Raw genomic sequence first — 22631 nt, 5'->3', positions numbered from 1 at the left:
TCTCAGCTCACTGCAACCTCCTCCTCCCAAGTGTAAGCAATTCTTCCGGCTCAGCCTCCTGAGTAGCTGGGATGACAGGTACCCACCACCACGCCCAGCTAATTTTTGTATTTTTAGTAGAGACAGGTTTTCACCATGTTGGCCAAGCTGGTTTCAAACTCCCGACCTCAAGTGATCTGCCCACCTCGGCCTCCCAAAGTGCTGGGATTACAGGCATGAGCCACCGCACCTGGCTCAGAATAAGTATACTCTTCTTAACTTACTAAGAGCAAAAATGGACTTCAGAATACTTTCTCGCTTGTCTCCTAGTGAACACGGATTGGGTTCCATTGAAAGCAGAGGCTGAGACAAGGAATTGAATTAAGGTAGTTTATTTGGAAAGTGATCACAGGAGAGATGGAGGAGAGTGAAATAGAAGAGTAAAAGATCTTATAAAAATAATTATCCAGGTTGCAACTGTGGAGATCAGGCACTCCAGTCAGCCAGGGCCTCCTAGAATGATTCTTCCGAAGGAAAGGAGGCTGGATCATCACTTATTCCCATCCCCCTCTGCCTGAGGGTTGCCTTGGACTGCACTTGTCCATGAGTCTAGCAGGCTCCTGTGGCACTGAAGAATGTCCTGGGCATTGAACAAGATGCACACGTGTACTCATGAGCACCATCAGTGCTAGGTGCATCTGAACTTGCATGGAACTATTCAGCACAGCTGTGTCTAAAAGCAGAGAAATGTGGAGGGGACATTATATAAGACCCTAGGGGGTCTGTCATAGGTCCCTCTCATGATTTTTGAAACTTTCTCATCCAAAAAATTATTCCACCCCATAATTTCTAATAGGTATTTATTTGTGTCCCTTCCTCTAGCTGAAATTGAAATGTGAAATTGCTAGTGGGCAGAGAGGAGGAAATGCACCATTTCCCAAACCTAGGATGGAGCAACACAAAGGAAGAAACAGAAAAGGGCTGTAATGGCTGCTGTGTGACTCAGTAAAGGTGGAGTCACAGATAATTTGAAGTTCCAAGTACTCTCAAAAGTTTCAGTAATTATCTGTCTAAACTCAGAAACTGGATCTCAGTTTTGCCCTGACATTTCTCAAAAGAAGATTTCAGGGATCTTATCTGCAAGTACTCTATATTTGAAACAAAGGAATGCGTCCTATCTTTGTTTAAAAGATTTCCAGAGTTTTCAATTACTACTCTTAGGGGTGGGGAGAAACAGTCATGATTTATATGTTTTTTCAAACAATAAAGTACCTATTGAATTCTCATATTATGTTTGGAATTTTAGTTTAGTGATTTTCCTGCTGAGTGTAAACTATTCTATGCAGTTGGAGAGTGGACATACTAATTACTAACTTCCCATCACTGCCCAGCACATGAACCTTTGTTCCATATACTTTCCCCAAATATTTTGCCATTACAATAGCTAGCAACTTGGACGTCATAACAACATGAATTGGAACAACCAACATTTTCTTCTTGATGTTAATTATTTTGTTTCTTTTCAGACGGAGTCTTGCACTGTTGCCCAGGCTAGAGTATAGTGGCACAATCTCAGCTCACTGCAACCTCCTCCTCCCTGGTTCAAGTGATCCTTCTGCCTCAGCCTCCTCAGTAGCTGCAATTACAGGCATGAACCACCTTGCCCAGCTGATTTTTGTATTTTTAGTAGAGATGGGGTTTCACCATGTTGGCCAGATTGGTCTTGAACTCCTGACCTCAAGTGATCCGCCCACCTCAGCCTCCCAAAGTGCTGGGATTACAGGTGCGAGCCACCATGCCTGCCCCCCAATATTTTCTTTTAAATTATTATGTCATGATTAATTTGGAGGGAAGCAGAAAAGACAGGAGAAAAGTCTTCACAGCGCAGGATGCGGTGGCTCATGCCTGTAATCCCAGCACTTTGGGAGGCCAAGGCGGATGGATCACCTGATGTCGGGAGTTCTAGACCAGCCTGACCAACATGGAGAAACCCCATTTATACTAAAAATACAAAATTAGCTGGGTGTGGTGGTGCATGCCTGTAATCCCAGCTACTCTGGAGGCTGAAGCTGGAGAATTGCTTGAACCCAGGAGGTGGAGGTTGTGGTGAGCTGAGATCATGCCATTTCACTCCAGCCTGGGCAACGAGAGCAAAACTCCATCTCAAAAAAAAAAAGAAAGAAAGAAAAAAAAGAAAAAGAAAAGTCATCACAGGCCATTTGTCTGGTTTGCGTGCTGAAGTGGATCCAGCTGGAGGGTTTGTTAAACCCCTGGGCTCACTCTAGCGATTATCCCATGACTGGTTGTTATCATGAAAACCTTACTAGTTCTGTCCACTAGGTGGCATTTTCAAAATTGAAAGTATAAAATTATTTTGCAAGATATGCTTTTGCCTAATTAGAGAATGATTCAAAGTTATAAGGTTGATGTCTAGTTTCAGAGAGGGTGCATCCTTTATGAAGAAACTAGACCCTTTAAGGACTCTCATTACTAGACGAGAAAGGTAGTATATTACATATTGCCAGGATATAAAAGAGATTTCTGTTGCCAGCCCTCTGTCAGCTACAGAGAATCAGATGTCATCTGGGCTCATGTGCGACTTTTAATACAAATTTGGCAGAGGGTAGAATAGGGGTTTATCAGGATGCGAGGGAGAAAAGAGAGGGGCCTGTCATGAAGAAAGGCTGTGACCATGTAAGTCTAAAGGATACATGAAAAAATCTTTTCTCAGCTGTAACAGTCCTGAACATTTTTCTTTTTTCTTTTTTTGACATGGAGTCTCACTCTTTCGCCCAGTGCAATGGCACCGTCTCGGCTCACTGCAACGTCCGCCTTCCAGGTTCAAGCGATTATCCTGCCCCAGCCTCCCGAGCAGCTGGGATTACAGGCACATGCCACCACACCAACTGATTTTTGTATTTTTAGTAGAGATGGGGTTTCACCATGTTGGCCAGGCTGGTCTTGAACTCCTGACCTCAGGTGATCCACACACCTCAGCCTCCCAAAGTGCTGAAATTACAGGCATGAGCTACCATGCCCGGCCAAAAATATTCTTAAGAAATAGGGAGGATGTCTGGGACCTGAAAGGATTTTGTAAACGAGCAGTTAGTGATTTCAGAAACTGCTGGATCTCCCTCAGAGAAGGTCCAAGTTCAGGAAAATGTTGAAAGATACCCTCTGAAAGCAGCAAATGAAGAGCAGGGCTGGGGCTAGGGCGACGCAAGTGAAGGAACTGGTCGTGCACAGATGCTCACCCACAGGATCCTCCAAGTGCAGATATATAGAATATAGAACTTTTTAATCGGGAGCAATGGCTCACACTTGTAATCTCAGCGCTTTGGGAGGCCAAGAGAGGATCATTTAAGCCCAGGAGTTCAAGACCAGCCTGGGCAACATAGTGAGACCCTATCTCTACAAAAAAAAATTTAAAAATTAGCAGGGTGTGGTGGTGTGGGCCTGTGGTCCCACCTGCTTGGGAGGCTGAGGAGGGAGGATCACTTGAGTCCAGAAGGTCAAGGTCACAGTGACCTGAGCTGGCGCCAACTGCATTACAGGCTGGGTGACACAGCAAGACCTGTCTCAAAAAAAAAAAAAAAAAAAAAAAGAAAGAAAGAAAGACAGAAAAGAAAGGTTATATTTAATTTAGTTAATTGGGTTTTTTGAAATGAGGGTCTCTCTCTGTCACCCAGGTTGTACAGTGGCATGATCAAAGTTCACTGCATCCTTAACCTCCTGGGCTCAATTGATCCCCCCACCTCAGCCTCCCGAGCAGCTGGGACCACAGGTATGTGCCACCATGTCTGGCTAACTTTTATATTTTTTGGTAGAGTCAGAGGTCTCCCTATACTGCCCAGGCTGGTCTTGAACTTCTGGCCTCAAATGATCCTCCTTTCTTGGCCTCCCAAAGTTCTAGGATTACAGACATGAGCCACCATGCCCAGCCAAATAGAACTTTCCTACAATTCAGTCTTAATTTATGACCTTGAGTCCCCATCCTGCCTGAAGCAGAAAACAATCTTGTTAATCTAAGGCAAACTAAATCAAATTCAATTATATCTCAATTCATGTTTAAAATACCTTAGTTCACATTTCTTTCTACTTGATCTTTCTTCCTTTTGAAGTTAATATTCCTGGGAAGGGGGTTAAAAATGCTACCAGGGTGGTTGTAAGAGTGAGCAGAGGTTGTGACATTCTCAGTCTCTACCTATCTGGTCATCTCTGCTGACTGATTTTATCTTCTTTCTTAATATTTTTGCTTTATGAGACATAAACCGCTTTTGAACTTACAAACCAAAATTTACTGACTTTCATTTCTGACATTCCACAGTGATGTCCCCACCCTCCACTGTTGTTTTCTCAAAGCAAGGGGAGATTCAGAACTAACTTTAGGTTGTGGAAAAATCTCATCTGGAAGAAACAACAACAACAAAAATGTGATGATGATCTAGAGGGTAAGGAAATGCACATTAATATTTGAAATATTATAGCCCACTCCACACGCAGAAAAAGACACATGCTACGAGCAGCCTGTGTAAGGGGGTTTGTGAAGCTGGGCATCTGAAAGAACCCACAGGCATTGGAGCCCCTCAATGGGAGCCAGACAGCATCTGTGTGAGAGCAGGCTGGATGCGGGCTCACTAGAAGGCGAGTTCCCTGAGAACTCCACCAAGGAGGTACAAAGTGAAGAGGAAGTTTTTCAGATCTCAAGCTCATTGACTTCGTATCTGACTATAAAACATCTCCATAGGGCAAGAGCATATTATGAAAAGAATTCCTTTTGTTTTTTTTTTTGAGACGGAGTCTCGCTCTGTCACCCAGGCTGGAGTGCAGTGGGGACATCTCGGCTCAGTGCAAGCTCCGCCTCCTGGGTTCAGCCATTCTCCTGCCTCAGCTTCCTCAGTAGCTGGGACTACAGGCGCCCGCCACAACGCCTGGCTTTTTTTTTTTTTTTTTTTTTTTGTATTTTTAGTAGAGACAGGGTTTCACTGTATTAGCCAGGATGGTCTCGATCTCCTGATCTCGTGATCTGCCCGCCTCAGCCTCCCAAAGTGCTGGGATTACAGGCATGAGCCACCACGCCTGGCTTATGAAAACAATTCTAGGCCGGGCGCGGTGGCTCAAGCCTGTAATCCCAGCACTTTGGGAGGCCGAGACGGGCGGATCACGAGGTCAGCAGATCGAGACCATCCTGGCTAACACGGTGAAACCCCGTCTCTACTAAAAAATACAAAAACCTAGCCGGGCGAGGTGGCGGGCGTCTGTAGTCCCAGCTACTCGGGAGGCTGAGGCAGGAGAATGGCGTAAACCCGGGAGGCGGAGCTTGCAATGAGCTGAGATCCGGCCACTGCGCTCCAGTCTGGGTGACAAAGCGAGACTCTGTCTCAACAACAACAACAAAAATAAATGAAAACAATTCTAAGTGTCTGTGTTAGATTCCTAGGCTCTGTAGCAAATTATCACAGACTGGATGTCTTTATTTTCTTCTCTCTCCCTCCCTCAAAGTGTCTTTACACTTTTTGTTTTTTGTTTTTCTGGGAAACAGTCTCACAGTGTCACCCAGACTGGAGTGCACTGCTGTGATCACAGCTCACTGCAGCCTCCACCGCCTCAAGCAATCCTCCCACCTCAGCCTCCTGAGAAGCTGGGATTACAGGCATGTAACAACATGCCCTGTTACTTTTTAAATTATTATTATTTTTTACTTTTTTTGAGACAGTCTAGCTCTATCACCCAGGCTGGAGTGCAGTGGTGGGATCTTCGCTCACTGCAACCTACATCTCCTGGGTTCAAGTGATTCTCCTGCCTCAGCCATCCGAGTAGCTGGGACTATAGGCGCACACCACCTTGCCTGGCTAATTCTCGTATTTTTTTGGTGGAGACGGGGTTTTGCCATGGTGGCCAGGCTGGTCTCGAATTCCTGACCTCAAGCGACCCACCCGCCTCAGGCTCTAATTTTTTTTTTTTTTTTTTGCTTGTTTTTATGGAGACAGGGTCTGCTTATGTTGTCCAGGTTGGTCTTGAACACCTAGCCTCAAGCAATTTCTCCCATCTTGGCCTCCCAAAGTGCTGGGATTACAGGCATGAACCACCAGGCCCGGCCCTGGGTGTCTTTAAACATCAAACATTTGTTCCCTCACAGTTCCAGAGGCTAGAAGTCCAAAATTGAGGGGTCATGCTCTCTCTGAAGGTCCTAGGGGAAGAAACTTACTTTACTTTTTTTTTTCTTTTTGACTTAAACAACATTTATTTCCCACAGTTTTGGAGGCTGGGAAGTCCAGGATCAAGATGCCAGCAAATTTGGGGTCTGGGGAGGGCACTCTTCCTGGTTTGCAGATAGCAGTTGCCTCATTGTATCCTCATTTGGTGGAGAGCTGAGAGAGCAGTAAAATCCCTCCTTGATTCTTCTCAGTTTTTGGTAGTTGTTGGCAATCTTTGGCATTGTTTTGTGGACGCATGACTCCAGTCTCTGCCTCCTTTAGCGTTCTTCGGCTGGGCACGGTGGCTCACTCCTCTAATCCCAGCACTTTGGGAGGTTGAGATGGACAGATGACGAGGTCAGGAGATCGAGACCATCCTGGTTAACACGGTGAAACCCTGTCTCTCCTAAAAATAAAAAAAATCAGTCAGGCGTGGTGGCACACACCTGTAGTCCCAGCTACTAGATAGGGCGAGACAGGAGAATCACTTGAACCTGAGAGGGGGAGGTTGCAGTGAGCCGAGATCACGCCACTGCACTCCAGCTTGGGCGACAGAGTAAGACTCCATCTAAAAAAAAAAAAAAATCACCTTCATTAAGATGTAATTTGTATATGATAAAATGTACTCATTTTAGCTAGGCATTGTGGCTCATGTTTGTAATTCCAAAGACTGAAGGGCTGAGTGGGGAGGATTGCTTGAGGCCAGGAATTCGAGATGAGCCTGGGCAACATAGTCAGGCCTTGCCTCCAAAAAAAAAAATTAAACAATTACCCAGGCATGGTGGCACATGGAGTGCAGTGGCTCAATCTCAGCTCACTGCGACCTCCGCCTCCTGGGTTCAAGCGATTCATGTGTTTCAGCCTCCTGAGTAGCTGGGATTGCAGACATGCACCACTATGCCTGGCTAATTTTTGTATTTTCAGTAGAGACAGGGTTTCATCATGATGGCCAGGCTGGTCTTGAACTCCTGGCCTCATGTGATCTGCCCACTTTGGCCTCCTAAAGTGCTGGGATTACAGGTGTGAGTCACCCTGCCCAGTCTTAACTTTTTTTTTTTTTTTTTTTTGAGGCTGGAACTTTTTTTTTTTTTTTTTTTTTTTTTTTGAGACGGAGTCTCGCTCTGTCGCCGGGGCTGGAGCGCAGTGGCCGGATCTCAGCTCACTGCAAGCTCCGCCTCCCGGGTTTACGCCATTCTCCTGCCTCAGCCTCCTGTGTAGCTGGGACTACAGGCGCCCGCCACCTCGCCCGGCTAGGTTTTTGTATTTTTTTAGTAGAGACGGGGTTTCACCGTGTTCGCCAGGATGGTCTCGATCTCCTGACCTCGTGATCCGCCCGTCTCAGCCTCCCAAAGTGCTGGGATTACAGGCTTGAGCCACCGCGCCCGGCCGAGGCTGGAACATTTTTATGGGACCTTCTAAAAGTCAGGAAAAGTACAGAATTGGGTTGGAACATCCTGGGAGGAGCTGGAGGAACCACAGTGGCTCTAGTGGAAGATGGCTAGAGCTACACTTGTCAAAAGGAGAGCCCTGACACCGAGCTGGTACGTGAGTGAGGCCCTTCCAGCTAGAACCCTGCAAAAGGAGAACTGGGAGAGGGGAAATCTGGAGACTCTAGTGCTTCTTTGGGAGTAAAGAACGGGTGATTCATTTTATGAACATCATTTTCTCTTAAACCATAAGGGAAAAGGAACATACTGTTACATTTCAAATGTTATGACTTTAAAAAATAACTGGCACAGGATCATTGGGGTGATAACATCTAATAACCTCAATTTGAAAATGTAACTGAGTAGTGAATAAGCTATGATTTCTCTTGTAGCGTATAATGCAACTCTTGGATAAAAAGTAAATGTTCTGCCTTGACCCATTTCAAAGGCTTCAGAGGCCAGTATCAAAGAGCCATTCATAAAAGCCTTGAGGAGCTAGACCGCTTGTCTTATCTGCCCCAGTCCAGTGTCTGGGAGGCCAGCCCGGGATGTGTGGGCAGAATTGTCTGATATTACCTTGATCTCCTCCCTTGGAACATGCAAAGGGTACACTGTGTTCCAGGAAAAACCTGACACAAAATGTCAGCATGGGGACAAATTCCGAAAAACTTGCTTACTGGCCTTCCAGTCTTAAGAAGATACTAGAAAACACTGAAAGCCTAAAACAGAACACATAAAAATTTAAACTACTTTTTCTTAGGTCAAAAATTACCAATAATGAAGACAAATTCCAAATGATACCCAGAAAACATTTTGTACCACTTTATAAAGGATTGGTGTTCTCTCTCTCCTCTTTTTTTGTTTTGTTTGTTTTTTTTGGAGACAGGGTCTCACTGTCGCCCAGGCTGGAGTGCTCACTGCAGCCTTGACCTCCCAGGCTCCAGTGAGGAATTTCCAGGAATTTATTTATTGGAATTCCAGTAATTAATTTAATTTCCAGTAAAAATTACCACACTTGGCTAATTTTTAAATTCTTTGGTAGAGACAGGTCTCACTGTGTTGCCCAGGCTGGTCTCAAACTTCTGAGCTCAAGCGATCCGCCCACCTCGGCCTCCCAAAGTGGTGGGATTATAGGCATGAGCCACCGCACCTGGCCAGGATTAGTATTCTTAATATATATTAGAAGCAAACAACTCCCTAGAGGGGAAAAAAGGAGAACAACATAAATAAGAAACTCATAACAAATAACAAACAGCTAATAACATTAAAAATTTTCAATTCGGCCAGGCGCGGTGGCTCAAGCCTGTAATCCCAGCACTTTGGGAGGCCGAGGCAGGCGGATCACGAGGTCAGAAGATAGACACCATCCTGGCTAACACGATGAAATCCCATCTCTACTAAAAATACATAAAAATTAGCCAGGCATGGTGGTGGGCGCCTGTAGTCCCAGCTACTCAGGAGGCTGAGGGAGGAGAATGGCGTGGATTCGGGAGAGGGAGCTTGAAGTGAGCCGAGATCGCACCACTGCACCCCAGCCTGGGCGACAGAGCAAGACTCCATCTCAAAAAAAAAAAAAAAATTTCAATTCACCAATAATTTAAAAATACGAATGAGAAGCCAGGCACAGTGGCGAGTGCCTGTAGTTCTGGCTATTCAGGAGGCTGAGGCAGGAGGATCACTTGAGCCCAGGAGTTAGAGGTTACAATGAGCTACGATTGCACCACTGCACTCCAGCCTGGGCGACAGAGCAAGAACTTGTCAAAGAAAAAAAGAAAAAGAGAAAGAGAGAGAGAGAGAAATCAAGGAGGGAGGGAGTGAGGAAGAGAGGAAAAGACAGAAAGAAAAGAGAAAGAAAGAAAGAATGAAAGAAAAGAAAAGAGAAAGAAAGAAAAAACCCAGAATGAATGCAGTAGTGAGAAAATGCTTTCACCTACTAAAGGCAGCAATGTAAAAGACCAACACTACTCAGTGAATTTTCAGATTATGGAAATTAGGCAACCATGTCCTGTGTGAAAATGCAAATTGTTACAGTTTTTTTTTTTTCTGCAGGGTTTTATGACAATATCTAACAACATTTACAGCATGTATTTCTTGTAAAGCATCAGTTTCTCTATTTAGAAATATATCTTACAGATATATTCATAAAAATGGAAGAAGTTATACAAGGTTGGTCATGACAGCATTATTATAGGAATAACAACCTAAAAACCTAACGTAAATGTGCAATCAATAGAGAGATGGTTAACTAAATTAGTAAACATCCATCCAATGGAAGACTCTGGAGCCATTAAAAATAATGAGATCAATATCTTTTTACTGCATCAGTGTTCAGCTCAATAAATTATCACAATGCAATCACACCCATTAATAGCCGAAATGCCTTCTTATACATCCTCGTAGTCACAGCCATCTCCCCAAAGGTAACTACTTGCTGATTTCTACCATTATGGATTGTTTTGAACTTTACAGAAATGTAATCATACAGCATATTTTCTTTTGTCTGGCTTCTCTGGTCATTATTGTTTATGAGATATATTCAAGTTGAATATACCACAATTTATTTATTTCTACTTTGGGGCTACTAAGAAATCATGCTTATATGAACATTACTTTTATATTTTTTTTAGTTCACAGATGTCTACATTTCTGCTGAATATATGCCTAGGAGTGAGACTATTGTGTCTATGTATATATTTAGTTTTAGTAGATGGTGCCAAACAGTTTTCCAAAATAGTGTGCCAATTTATATTCCCACCAGCAATGTATGAGATTTATCAGCTGCTTATATGAAAAATCTGGAAGCATATATATTAAGCTTAACTAGGTACTTCTGGGCAGTGGAGTTAGGGAAGAATGTGTGACTGTATAGTTTATACGCTTGAGTACTTTTTCTTTTTTAACAACTGCATGTATTTCTTTAAAAAAAAAAAAAAATAGGCGTGGTGGCTCATGCCTGTAATCCCAGCACTTTGGAAGGCTGAGGCAGGCGGATCACTCAAGGTCAGGAGTTCAAGACCAGCCTGGCCAACATGGTGAAATCCTGTTTCTACTAAAAATACAAAAATTAACCAGGTGTGGTGGCACGCCCCTGTAGTCCCAGCTACTTGGAATGCTGAGGCAGGAGAATTGCTTGAACCCAGGATACAGAGGCTGCAGTGAGCCTAGATTGCACCACTGCACTTCAGCCTGGGCGACTGAGAGAGACTCTCTCAAAAATAAATAAATAAATAAATAAAATTTAAAAATAACATTTCAAAATATTTTTCTTCGTTTCTATATCTCACTTATTTTATCATTTAAAGAAGTAGTCTTAAATATAACAACAAAAATATGGTCCAAAGAAATAGAAATGTTAATTCGGCTACTAAGAGTTAGTAATAAGAGTTAGTGAGTAGGCACTAAATTTAATTGTAAAAGCTAGGTGCAGTGGCATGTGCCCATAGTCCCAGCTATTCTGGTCACTGACATGAGAGGATCACTAGAGTCCAGGAGTCTAAGGCTGTAGTACACCATGATAGCACCTGTGAATAGCCACTGCACTCAAACCTGGGTGACATAGCAAGATCCTGTCTCTCTCGGTTTTTTTTTTTTTTTTTTTTTTTTTGAGACGGAGTCTCGCTCTGTCACCCAGGCTGGAGTGCTGTGGCCGGATCTCAGCTCACTGCAAGCTCCGCCTCCCGGGTTCACGCCATTCTCCTGCCTCAGCCTCCTGAGTAGCTGGGACTACAGGCGCCCGCCACCTCACCCGGCTAGTTTTTTGTATTTTTTAGTAGAGACAGGGTTTCACCGTGTTAGCCAGGATGGTCTCGATCTCCTGACCTCGTGATCCGCCCGTCTCGGCCTCCCAAAGTGCTGGGATTACAGGCTTGAGCCACCGCGCCCGGCCTCTCTCGGTTTTTTATTGAGACAGGGTCTCACTCTGTCATGCATGTTGGAGTGCAGTGACATGATCATAGCTCACTGCAGCCTTGACTTCCCGGACTCAGGTGATCCTCCCACCTCGGCCTCCTGAGTAGCCGGAACGACAGGCATGCACCACCACGTCCAGCTAATTTTTGTATTTTTTGGTAAAGATGGGGGTTTCATCATGTTGCCCAGGCTGGTCTTGAACTCCTGGACTCGAGCAATCTGCCTGCCTCGTTTTCCCAAAGTGCTGGGATTACAGGCATGAGCCACCACATCTGGCCATGTCTCTTATAATAAAAAATAAAAATTTAACTTTGAGCTGCCTGACAGCCCAGGCAGGATATAGTCTGAGTAATCAGGGTCAACAGGTATTCCCAATATTGGTAAGCTACTTCAGGAGCCTGGAGAGTGTGATTCATCATGTCTTACCTGATTAGGCAATGACCAGATTTTTAGCATGGTTGGAGACCAAATTTCAAGAAATAGGCTGGGCATGGTGGCTTATACCTGTAATCCCAGCACTTTGAGAGGCTGAGGTGGGAGGATCACTTGAGCTCAGAAGTTCAAGGCCAGCCAGGAGAACACATCGAGATGCCATCTCTATATATAAAAAAAAAAAAACAACAACCACCCAAATTTCAAGAAATAGGGGAGTGACATCAGAGGTAGGGTGGGAATAAGGAAAGAGGCTGAAGAGTAGGTTTAGATTAGATTGTGAAGGGCTGTGAGAGCCATATCATGAAATATACACTTTATGATTTGGGCAATGATGAATCATCAGAAGTTTTCAATCAGGGAAGTAAAATGGTATATTTATACCTTATAAACATACCCTGGCATCAATAACTATGTAACGGTGAGCCAATATCCCATCTTTGTAGCTACATACTTCAAGGAATATGGTTTAATATGTATAACCATTGGCAACAGGGGTCTGGCCTGACTTCCTTATCTACCAAGTGGACCAGCAGATCAACAATGAAGTACGGGCCGGGTGTGGTGGCTCATGCCTGTAATCCCAGCACTTTGGGAAGCCGAGGTGGGTGGATCACCCAAAGTCAAGACTTTGAGACCAGCCTGGCCAACATGGTGAAACCCCATCTCTACTAAAAATATAAAAATTAGCCAGGCATGGCCGGGCGCGGTGGCTCAAGGCTGTAATCCCAGCACTTTGGGAGGCCGAGACGGGTGGATCACGAGGTCAGGAGATGGAGACCATCCTGGCTAACACGGTGAAACCCCGTCTCTACTAAAAAATTCAAAAAACTAGCCGGGCGAGGTGGCGGGCGCCTGTAGTCCCAGCTACTCGGGAGGCTGAGGCAGGAGAATGGCGTGAACCTGGGAGGCGGAGCTTGCAGTGAGCTGAGATCCGGCCACTGCACTCCAGCCTGGGCGAGAAAGCGAGACTCCGTCTCAAAAAAAAAAAATTAGCTGGGCATGGTGGCACTTGTCTGTAATTCCAGCTACTTGGGAGGCTGAGGCACGAGAATCACTTGAACCCAGGAGGCGAAAGTTGCAGTGAGCCAAGATTGCACCACTGCACTCCAGCCTGGGTGACAGAGCCAGACTCCCTCTCAAACAAACAAACACACAAAAAAACAGTGACGTAGACATGAACCCTTTCAGTCCCCAATCAATTCTTTTTCAAACCATGTCTAAGCAACAGGGTATATTTCTAAAGTGAGATTTAGCTACTGTTTTTGGAAACCAGACTCATCAGGCCAAATAAAAATTGGGGCTAGCCGGGCACAGTGGCTCATGCCTGTAATCCCAGCACTTTGGGAGGCCAAGGCGGGTGGATCATGAGGTCAGGAGTTTGAGACCAACCTGGTCAACATGGTGAAACCCTGTCTCTACCAAAAATACAAAAATTAACCGGGCGTGGTGGCACATGCCGATAATCCCAGCTACTTGGGAGGCTGAGGCAGAAGAATTGCTTGAACCCGGGAGGTGGAGGTTTCAGTGAGCCAAGATCATGCCACTGCACTCCAGCCTGGGTGACAGAGTGAGACTCCGTCTCAAAAAAATAAAAAGAAAGAAAAATTACTGGCCGGGAGCAGTAGCTCATGTCTGTAATCCCAGCACTTTGGGAGGCCAAGGCAGGCAAATCACGGGATCAGGAGTTTGAGACCAGCCTGACCAGCATGGTGAAACCCTGTCTCTATTAAAAATACAAAAATTAGCCAGGTGTGGTGACATGCATCTGTAATCCCTGCTACTCAGGAGGCTGAGGCAGGAGAATTGCTTGAACCTGGGAAGTGGAGGTTGCAGTGAGCCAAGACTGTGCCACTACACTGTAGCCTGGGGAACAGAGTGAGACTCCCATCTCAAAAAAAAAAAAAAAAAAAAAAAAGGCCGGTGCAATGGCTCACGCCTGTAATCCCAGCAGTTTGGGAGGCTGAGGTGGGCAGATGACCTGAGGTCGGGAGTTTGAGACCAGCCTGGCCAACATGGAGAAACCCTGTCTCTACTAAAATATACAAAATTAGCCAGGCATGGTGACACATGCCAGTAATCCCAGCTATTCAAGAGGCTGAGGCAGGAGAGTCGCTTGAACCCAGGAGGCGGAGGTTGCGGTGAGCCAAGATCGTGCCATTGCACTCCAGCCTGGGCAAAAAGAGCAAAACTCCATCTCAAAAAAAAAAAAAGGCCGGGCGCGGTGGCTCAAGCCTGTAATCCCAGCACTTTGGGAGGCCGAGACAGGCGGATCACGAGGTCAGGAGATCGAGACCATCCTGGCTAACATGGTGAAACCCCGTCTCTACTAAAAAATACAAAAAACTAGCCAGGTGAGGTGGTGGGCGCCTGTAGTCCCAGCTACTCGGGAGGCTGAGCAGGAGAATGGCGTAAACCCAGGAGGCAGACGTTGCAGTGAGCTGAGATCCGGCCACTGCACTCCAGCCCGGGCGACAGAGCAAGACTTCGTCTCAAAAAAAAAAAAAAAAAGGAAAATAATCAAATATGGGACTTTAACTTATAAGAAGAAGGAAATTGCATTTTGTTTTTACTGATTTATCTGCAAGAATGCATGATTGTGTGGGTCATAAGATCTGGAATCACACTGGAAGTAAGATGCCCAATTGTAACCTCAGACCTAAGGTAAGCTACAATTCAGGAGTACTAGAGTCTTGTGCATATTAACAGAACTGTATGTCAGTTCCCATTTGACCATTTTTTAAATATGTATTCTTCATTAATCAGAACTGGAGTGAAAGTGAGGAAAGGAGCATCCAAAGTCTCCAACAACACTATTCACGAAGGTGTACATCGGTATGACTTTTTTTTTTTTTTTTGCAGGGAAATTTTGTGATATTCATCAAATCTTTAAATGTACATACTCTCTCAGTACTTTCTTTCTTTCTTTTTTGAGACAGAGTCTTGTTCTGTCACCCAGGCTTGAGTGCAGTGGCGCGATCTGTGCTCACTGCAACCTCCGCCTCCTGGGTTCAAGTGATTCTCCTCCTCAGCCTCCCGAGTAGCTGCAATTACAGGTGTGCACCATCATGCCTGGCTAATTTTTGTATTTTTAGTGGAGATGGGTTTTCACTGTGTTGGCCAGGCTGGTCTCAAACTCCTGACCTCAAATGATCCGCCTGCCTCAGCCTCCCAAAGTGCTGGGATTACAGGCATGAGCCACCGTGCCCAGCCCTCTCAGTAATTTCATCTCTAGGATGTTGGGACTACAGGTGTGCACCACCACGCTTGGCTAATTTTTGTATTTTTAGTAGAGACAGGGTTTCACCATGTTGGCCAGGATGGTCTCAATCTCTTGACCTCGTGATCCGCCCACCTTGGTCTCCCAAAGTGCTGGGATTACAGGTGTGAACCACCGCGCCTAGTCTAATTTTTATATTTTTAACAGAGATGGGGTTTCACCATGCTGGGCAGGCTGGTCTCGAACTCCTGACCTCAGGTGATCCACCCGCCTTGGCCTCCCAAAGTGCTGGGATTATAGGCATGAGCCACTGCGCTGGGCTGTCCGAACACACGTTCGTCTTAGGCCATAGGGTCATTCTCAGGGTATGCTTAAATTGTTGCTGTTAGGCACATCTGCCATACAGCAGCCTCCAAGATGGCCTCCAGTGATCCCTGCCTCCTGATGTTTACCCTTTTGTAGTCCCCTCTCATATTGTACCAGATTTGCTCTGTGTGACTACTAGAAAATTGCAATAGTAATGGTATGTCCCTTCAAAGGCAAGTGTATAGAAAGACCTTGTGGCTTTTGCCTTGCTGTCTCTTGGATCAGTCACTAGCTGCTATGGTGTGAAGACATTCAAGCAGCCCTATGGAGAGGTACTTGTAGTGAGGAACTGAGGCCCTCAGCCAAGAGCCAACAAGAAACTGAGGCCTCCTGCTAACAGTCATGTGAGTGAGCCATCCTGAAGGTGGATTCTCTAGCCCCAGTCAAGTCTTAAGAGATTGTAGTGAGCCTAGATCTCACCACTGCACTCCAGCCTCCGTCTCAAAAAAAAGAAGAATGTGTGTTCGGAACTCTGAGCTAAAGAATCTCAATTGCTCAATTAAAGTTCAATTGCTGATCGGTTCACTCCTGGAACCTTCACTAACCAGATCCAGGCAGCCTTCTGGGAGCCACAGCTTCTGGTGGTTATTGATTCCAACGATGACCACCAGCCTGTCACAGAGGCAACTTACGTTAATCTATCTACCATCGCTCTGTGCAACACAGATTCTCCTCTGTGCTATGGGGACATTGCCATCCCATGCAACAACAAAGGATTTAACTTATGGGTTTGATATGATGGATGCTGGTTTGGGAACTTCTGTGCATGCATGGCACCATCTCCTGTGAACACTCATGGGAGCTCAGGCCTGATCTCTGCTTCTACGGAGATCCTAAAGAGGTTGAAAAGGAAGGCCAGGTGCAGTGATTCATGCCTGTAATCCCAGCACTTTGGGAGGCCAAGGTGGGTGAATCACCTGAGGTCAGGAGTTCAAAACCAGCCTGGCCAACATGGTGAAACCCAGTCTCCACTAAAAATACAAAAATTAGCTGGGCGTGGTGGCACGTGCCTGCAGTCCCAGCTACTTGGGAGCTCACTGCGGAGGCTGCAGTGAGCTGAGACAGCACCATTGCACTGTAGCTTGGGCAACAGAGTGAGACTCTGTCTCAAAAAAAAAAAAAAAAAAGATGAAAAGGAAGAGCAGGCTGTTGCTGAAAAAAATCTGTGACCAAGGAGGAATTTCAGGGTAAGTGGACGGCTCTGGCTCCTGAGTTCACTGCTCCTCCGCCTGAGGGTGCAGACTGATCTGAAGGTGGCAGGTGCCCTCTGTGCCTATTCAGCAATTCCTTACTGAAGATTGGAGAGCTCAGCCTGCCACAGAAGCCTGGTCTGCAGCTCCCACTGCTCAGGCCACTTGAATGGGTAGGAACAACCACCAAGTTGTCTTACAGGCTCATAAGCCACATGGAAATAAGTTTGACAGAAAATAAACATGTTTCTTAAAACAAAAACAAACAAACAAACAAAAGGAACCTGGGAGTTGCCAATCAGGAGATTTATTCCTTACCTATGAGGAACATAGGAAGCCCCATCTCATCCCATGGAATGCGGGCCATACAGGGGATCGAGGCCCTTTGTTTTGGGTTAAATCAAGGTTGCCAGGTGGAGGTTGCTAGGGTGAGAATGCTAAGTGAAAATGCTATATAACCAGTATGCCTTTTTTTTTTTTTTTTTTTTGAGATGGAGTCTTGCTCTTGCCCAGGCTGGAGTGCGGTGGCACGATCTCAGCTTACTGAAACCTCCACCTCCCAGGTTCAAGCAATTCTCCTGCCTCAGCCTCCCAAGTAGCTGGGATTACAGGCACGCACCAGCATGCCCAGCTAATTTTTGAATTTTTAATAGAGACGGGGTTTCACCATGATGGCCAAGCTGGTTTCCAACTCCTGACCTCAAGTGATCCACTTGCCTTGGCCTCCCAAAGTGCTAGGAGTACAGGTGTGAGCCACTGCGCCCAGCCAGTATGCTTTTTATAAGCAAATGCAGTTCTCCTGTCCAGCCTGCCACCACAGGATTGCCCTGTATGTAAGTCTCCTCAATAAACCCTATGTCTCAGCCTGGGAAACATAGTGTGGCCTCATCTCTATAATTTTTTTTTTTTTAATTAGCCAGAACGAATGCCTGTAGTCCCAGCTTCTCAGGAGTCTCAGGCAGGAGGATTGCTTGTGTCCAGGTGGCTGAGACTGCAGTGAGCCATGAATACACTACTGTATTCCAGCCTGGGTGACAGAGTGAGACCCCGTCTCAAAAAGTAAATAAATTAATTAAATAAACCGTATGTCTCATTCACTGGCTCTGCATCTCGTCTTCAGCCTCTCAAACATGGTGCCATTCCTGTTGAAGTCAATAGGGGTCCAGCATGACAGCTACCTACCAACATAACATTTTGGTTGCCTCTAGGGAGGGGAGATAGATGGTTTGTGCCTGGAAGGAAAGGAAGATTTTCACTGTGTATGTTTTTGTACTTTTTGAATTTTGAACCCTGTTAAATGTATTAGTTAGCAAAGAAAAACCAGTTCCCCATAATTTAGGCTGCCGATTGTGAAATTTAACATGTCATCAGAATCACCTGAAAGGCTTGTTAAACCACAGGTTGCTGAGCCCAGCTATCTGAGTTTCTGATTCAGTAAGTAGGTCTGGGGTGGAACCTGAGAATTTGTATTTCTAACAAGTTTTAGGGTGATGCTGATCCTGCTGCTCCAGGGACCACATTTTGGGAACCACTGACTTAGACCTGCTTGTCCAATATGGTAGCCACATGTGGCTATTAAGAACTTCAAATGTGTCTAGTTCAAATTAAGATGTGCTGTAAGTATAAAACATACACCGGATTTTAAAGACTTAGTACAAAAAAAAAAGAATGCAAAATATCTCTTTAATAAATTTTATATTGATTTATGTTTAAAAATGTTTTAGATATATTGGGTTAACAAAAAATATGTTATTAAAAAAATTTCACCTTGGAAGAGGAGGAAGTAAAAAAAAAGAAAAAAATTCACCTGTTTCTTTTTACTTGCTAATTACTAGAAAATTTCAACTTATATGGCTCATATTATATTTCTGTTGGACAGTGCAGACTTAGACAATTCTTTCTTCTCTCCTGTTTCTGTGCTGTTTAACAACAGTATTTTGCTACAAGACTAGTTGATAAATCTGATAAGCTGATAGTCTAAATTATTAATAGGTGATGATAACTTAATAGGTTTAAACTGTTTTCATTTTAACAACAATTGCTAATGTCCACGTATAAAAGAGTATCTACCAGGGAGAATTTTCTGACCTCTTGGAAGTCAGGTGGAAACAATACCTTTGGTTAGGCAGTTCTTTTCCCTGCTTCTCAGTCCCTACTAAACTCCAAACACATATGCTGCTGCCTCTTCAGCTCATGGTAGGACAGGGCCTGAAAGCAAAAGAACAACTCATTTCTCACGCTTTTTTCTCATAAAGTAGACATGTTGAGAGAGAAAAGCTAAATTAATTTGGAGCTACAGAACAGCTGTTTTAAAGTTATTAAGTTACTATTTCATGAATGTCACATGTTCTGTTTAAGTGGGTCAAAGGAATTCAGTGAATCCACATACCAGGAAACACTTTCACAACATTTAATCATTTGCTAGTTACTTTATCAAAAAGAAAAATTCACTTTTAATATCCATTTAAGGGCAATAATTAACCAGCTTAGTCACTATGAGTTATTTAATTTTTTTATCTAATACCCTAAATAGAATGATATAAAATATTTTTAATTAGTTTTTTCAGGTTATACAATCATATAATCTAGAATCAAATAGTTCCATAAGTTGAATAATGTAAAAAGCTATTTTTTATTTATAAAATATTTTAATTTGTGCACATTAAAATTCATTGCCATTATATTTATGATAAAATGAATGTTAACGACTTGCTTCCAATAGGGATGAAAATAGAGCTATGAGAAAAGTGTTATAAAGGTGTTTGCATTTTCTCGTGTGTTTAGTGTACATATCACTTTGCATTTCAGAGGTCTTGAAACTGAACAGAACATCAATATTTCATAGCCCTTTTGGATTTCTTGATCTCTACACAATCCTGCTGGATGAATGTCAAGAGCGGCTTTTCGTGGGAGGCAGTGACCTTGTGTATTCCCTCAGCTTGGAGAGAATCAGTGACAGCAGTTTTCAACAGTTCACATTGTTTTGGTTTTCTAATTGAAGGTATACTCCATGCTCCACTTGTCCTGCTGGAGCTTAGCTTCACCATCACCTGGAGCATCCTCTCAGCCCCTGATGTGTATAGAAATTCAGTTTCTCAGGTCCCCCATTGATTATCTGCCATGTTGTGCAGGCATATCCTCTCCTAGCTTAATCACGGTGGAAGGAAAAGGGGAAGCAAAGCACCTTCTTCACAAAGTGGCAGGAAGGAGAAGTAAAAAATGCTATATATTTTTTTTTAGATGGAATTTCGCTCTTGTCACCCAGGTTGGAGTGCAATGGCACAATCTTGGCTCACTGCAACCTCCACCTCCAGGGTTCAAGCGATTCTCCTGCCTCAGCCTCCTGAGTAGCGGGGATTACAGGTGCCCGCCACCACAGCTAATTTATGTATTTTTTTTTTACTAGAGATGGGGTTTCACCATGTTGGCCAGGCTAGTCTCAAACTCCTGACCTTAGGTGATCCACTGACGTCGGCCTCCTAAAGTGTTGGGATTACAGGTGTGAGCCACAACACCCAGCTGAAAAACGCTATTTTTATCCATGCTAATATTATAGTATGATTACTTTCCCTTTTATATTTTTGTTTTTCTGGGGGTTATTGTTTGTTCATTTATTTGTCTTTTTAATTATTTATTATTAATTTAACCCCAAACTTACTCCAGTTATATAAATCTGCTCTTGATACATTAAAAACAGTGGTGTAAGGTATATGGATGTGCTGTGGTTGATAGGCCCAGGTGGATATCCAGGTCTGCATAACTCAGTGAGTTTGGCCCACAGGCACACACCTCCACTTGTTATATAACCTATTTGTGTAAGTTCATACTTGGCTCTGAGCCAGTATTGTCTGTAAAAGGTATAATTGCCCTGCTAATGCTATACAGGGGCTCTGGGCTTGGCTCAATATGGTTTGACATGGAGAGTGTGCTGGCGCCCAGAGAAAGAGAGCCAAAGCTGTCTGTCTTGCAGAGGGACAGGAGGGAGCCATGACACAGCTCAGCTTGCTCCTGCCCAGAGAGAAAAAGAGTTAAGCTGCTGACCCTAAAGGCAAGGCAGAGCTGGCCACACAGGTGTGTGTGGGAGTCGCCGGACTAAGCAGCCAAGACAGGGTGGACAGTTTAAAAGAGCTAGTTTGAGTAAGCTGTGTAAGACAGCTGCTGCTAAACAGAACCAAATTCACCTGCCTATGGCTGGCCACCCAAGTGTTCTTTCTGCTCATCCACCCACTGCCCTTAGACTTCAGCATGGGCTGGACCCAGACCCCAGGATATAACAATTGGTGACGAGGACGCAATGAGGTGAGTGGGTCTTCAGCCCCTGAGGGCTCCCGGGTGGGCTATGTAGCCACAGCATGAGCTGTGGTACCTGGTCGTAGTGGTGCTGCTTGGATAAGCCCCAATGGAAACATGGGAGGCAGTGGCCAGATCCCCCATGAGTGTGGAGAAGGCGCTGAAGCACCTGCAAATGCACAGCATTGAAAGGAACATACCTTTGCCAGCAGAGTCAGATGGGCATTTGCGACTGTGCTGAGGGAAATGAATGCCCAATCCCAGCAGGATGCAGCACAGGGAGGAGAAACCTCCGTTGCAGGCCCGCCGGGTAGTCCGTCAGAAAATAGAGCATGAACAGCTGTTGGGTCCCAAGAGGAGGCCCAGAGACTCCCCCATTGTGGTGGAACACATTTCCTATGATGCCTGTGTCCCCGCTGAGTTGCGGGAGTTAAGCAACTAATGTCTGCAGTTGTGTACAGACTTAGCGCAAGTCATTTGGGAGAAGGATCATTGCTGCGCAACCCAGTCCTGCCCGAGCATTCCAGTTCAAAGAGTACCTGCTGCAGCTGGCGGAAGGGTAAAGCCTTTTCTGCTTGATAAGAGAACTGGCCAAGGTGCCCGGCTTGCGGGGCACTGGACAACCAGAGCCACATGTGGATTTGGCAATCCACTGGTCTCTGAACCCGGATAAGTTTCCGGGCAGAGCTGCATAAACAGCTACGAAAGTTGGTCAGTGAAAGCAAAATCTGGGTCTTTGCATCTTGGCATCGGCTGCTTGGCTCTCCACTTATGCACTATGTATGTGTCTCCCATACCTGAAGACATTCTGAGGGTGGATGTTTTGTAGGGCTTGGCAGCTGTACCGTCTGTCACGGACTTGCTGGACCACTTGACAACGGAACTGGGACTTCTTGTTCAGAGAGCCAGGAACAGTTTGCCTTCATGGGAGGGCAACAGTGGACTTTCTTTTTCTTTTCTTTTTCTTTTTCGTTTTTTTTTTTTTTTTTTTTGAAGTGGAGTCTTGCTCTGTCGCCCAGGCTGGAGTGCAGTGGCACGATCTCAGCTTCTGCAACCTCTGCCACCTGGGTTCAAGCAATTCTCCTGTCTCAGCCTCCTGAGTAGCTAAGACTATAGGCACCCGCCACCACGCCCAGCTAATTATTATTATTATTATTATTTTCAGACAGTCTTGCCCTGTCACCAGGCTGGAGTGCAGTGGCGCGATCTCGGCTCACTGCAACCTCCGCCTTCTGGGTTCAAGCGATTCTCCTGCCCCAGCCTCCCAAGTAGCTGGGGCTACAGGCACGTGCCACCACACCCGGTTAATTTTTGTATTTTTAGTAGAGACAGGGTTTCACCATTTGGCCAGGATGGTCTCAATCTCCTGACCTCGTGATCTGCCCACCTTGGCCTCCCAAAGTGCTGGGATTACAGGTGTGAGCCACCATGCCCAGCCAATTTTTGTATTGTTAGTAGAGATGGGGTTTCACCATATTGGCCAGGCTGGTCTCGAACTCCTGACCTTGTGATCTGCCTGCCTCGGTCTCCCAAAGTGCTGAGATTACAGGCATGAGCCACCGCACTAGGCCCGACAATGGACTTTCATAGTGTTGCTGATGGGCTATTGTATAGCCCCGCC

General features: G+C 45.1%; 1 long non-coding RNA gene across 2 annotated transcripts; it reads right to left on the bottom strand.

The window, feature by feature from the left end:
* Nucleotides 1-355: 355 nt before the first annotated feature.
* Nucleotides 356-21921, bottom strand: LOC105476863 (uncharacterized). 2 transcript variants are annotated; one of them, XR_011615675.1, is made up of 4 exons: nucleotides 21211-21921; nucleotides 18836-18928; nucleotides 6188-6582; nucleotides 356-3553 (listed from the first exon to the last, which is right to left on the bottom strand). It is a non-coding gene; the product is annotated as an uncharacterized lncRNA (long non-coding RNA). The 2 variants fall into 2 exon arrangements; XR_011615676.1 differs by having other exon boundaries at nucleotides 356-712.
* Nucleotides 21922-22631: the final 710 nt, after the last annotated feature.

The sequence above is a fragment of the Macaca nemestrina genome, chromosome 17 (assembly GCF_043159975.1).
Source record: "Macaca nemestrina isolate mMacNem1 chromosome 17, mMacNem.hap1, whole genome shotgun sequence".
Classification (NCBI taxonomy): Eukaryota; Metazoa; Chordata; class Mammalia; order Primates; family Cercopithecidae; genus Macaca; species Macaca nemestrina.
The sequence above is the reverse complement of the archived record's forward strand: the minus strand, read 5'-3'. Positions and strand labels throughout refer to the sequence as shown.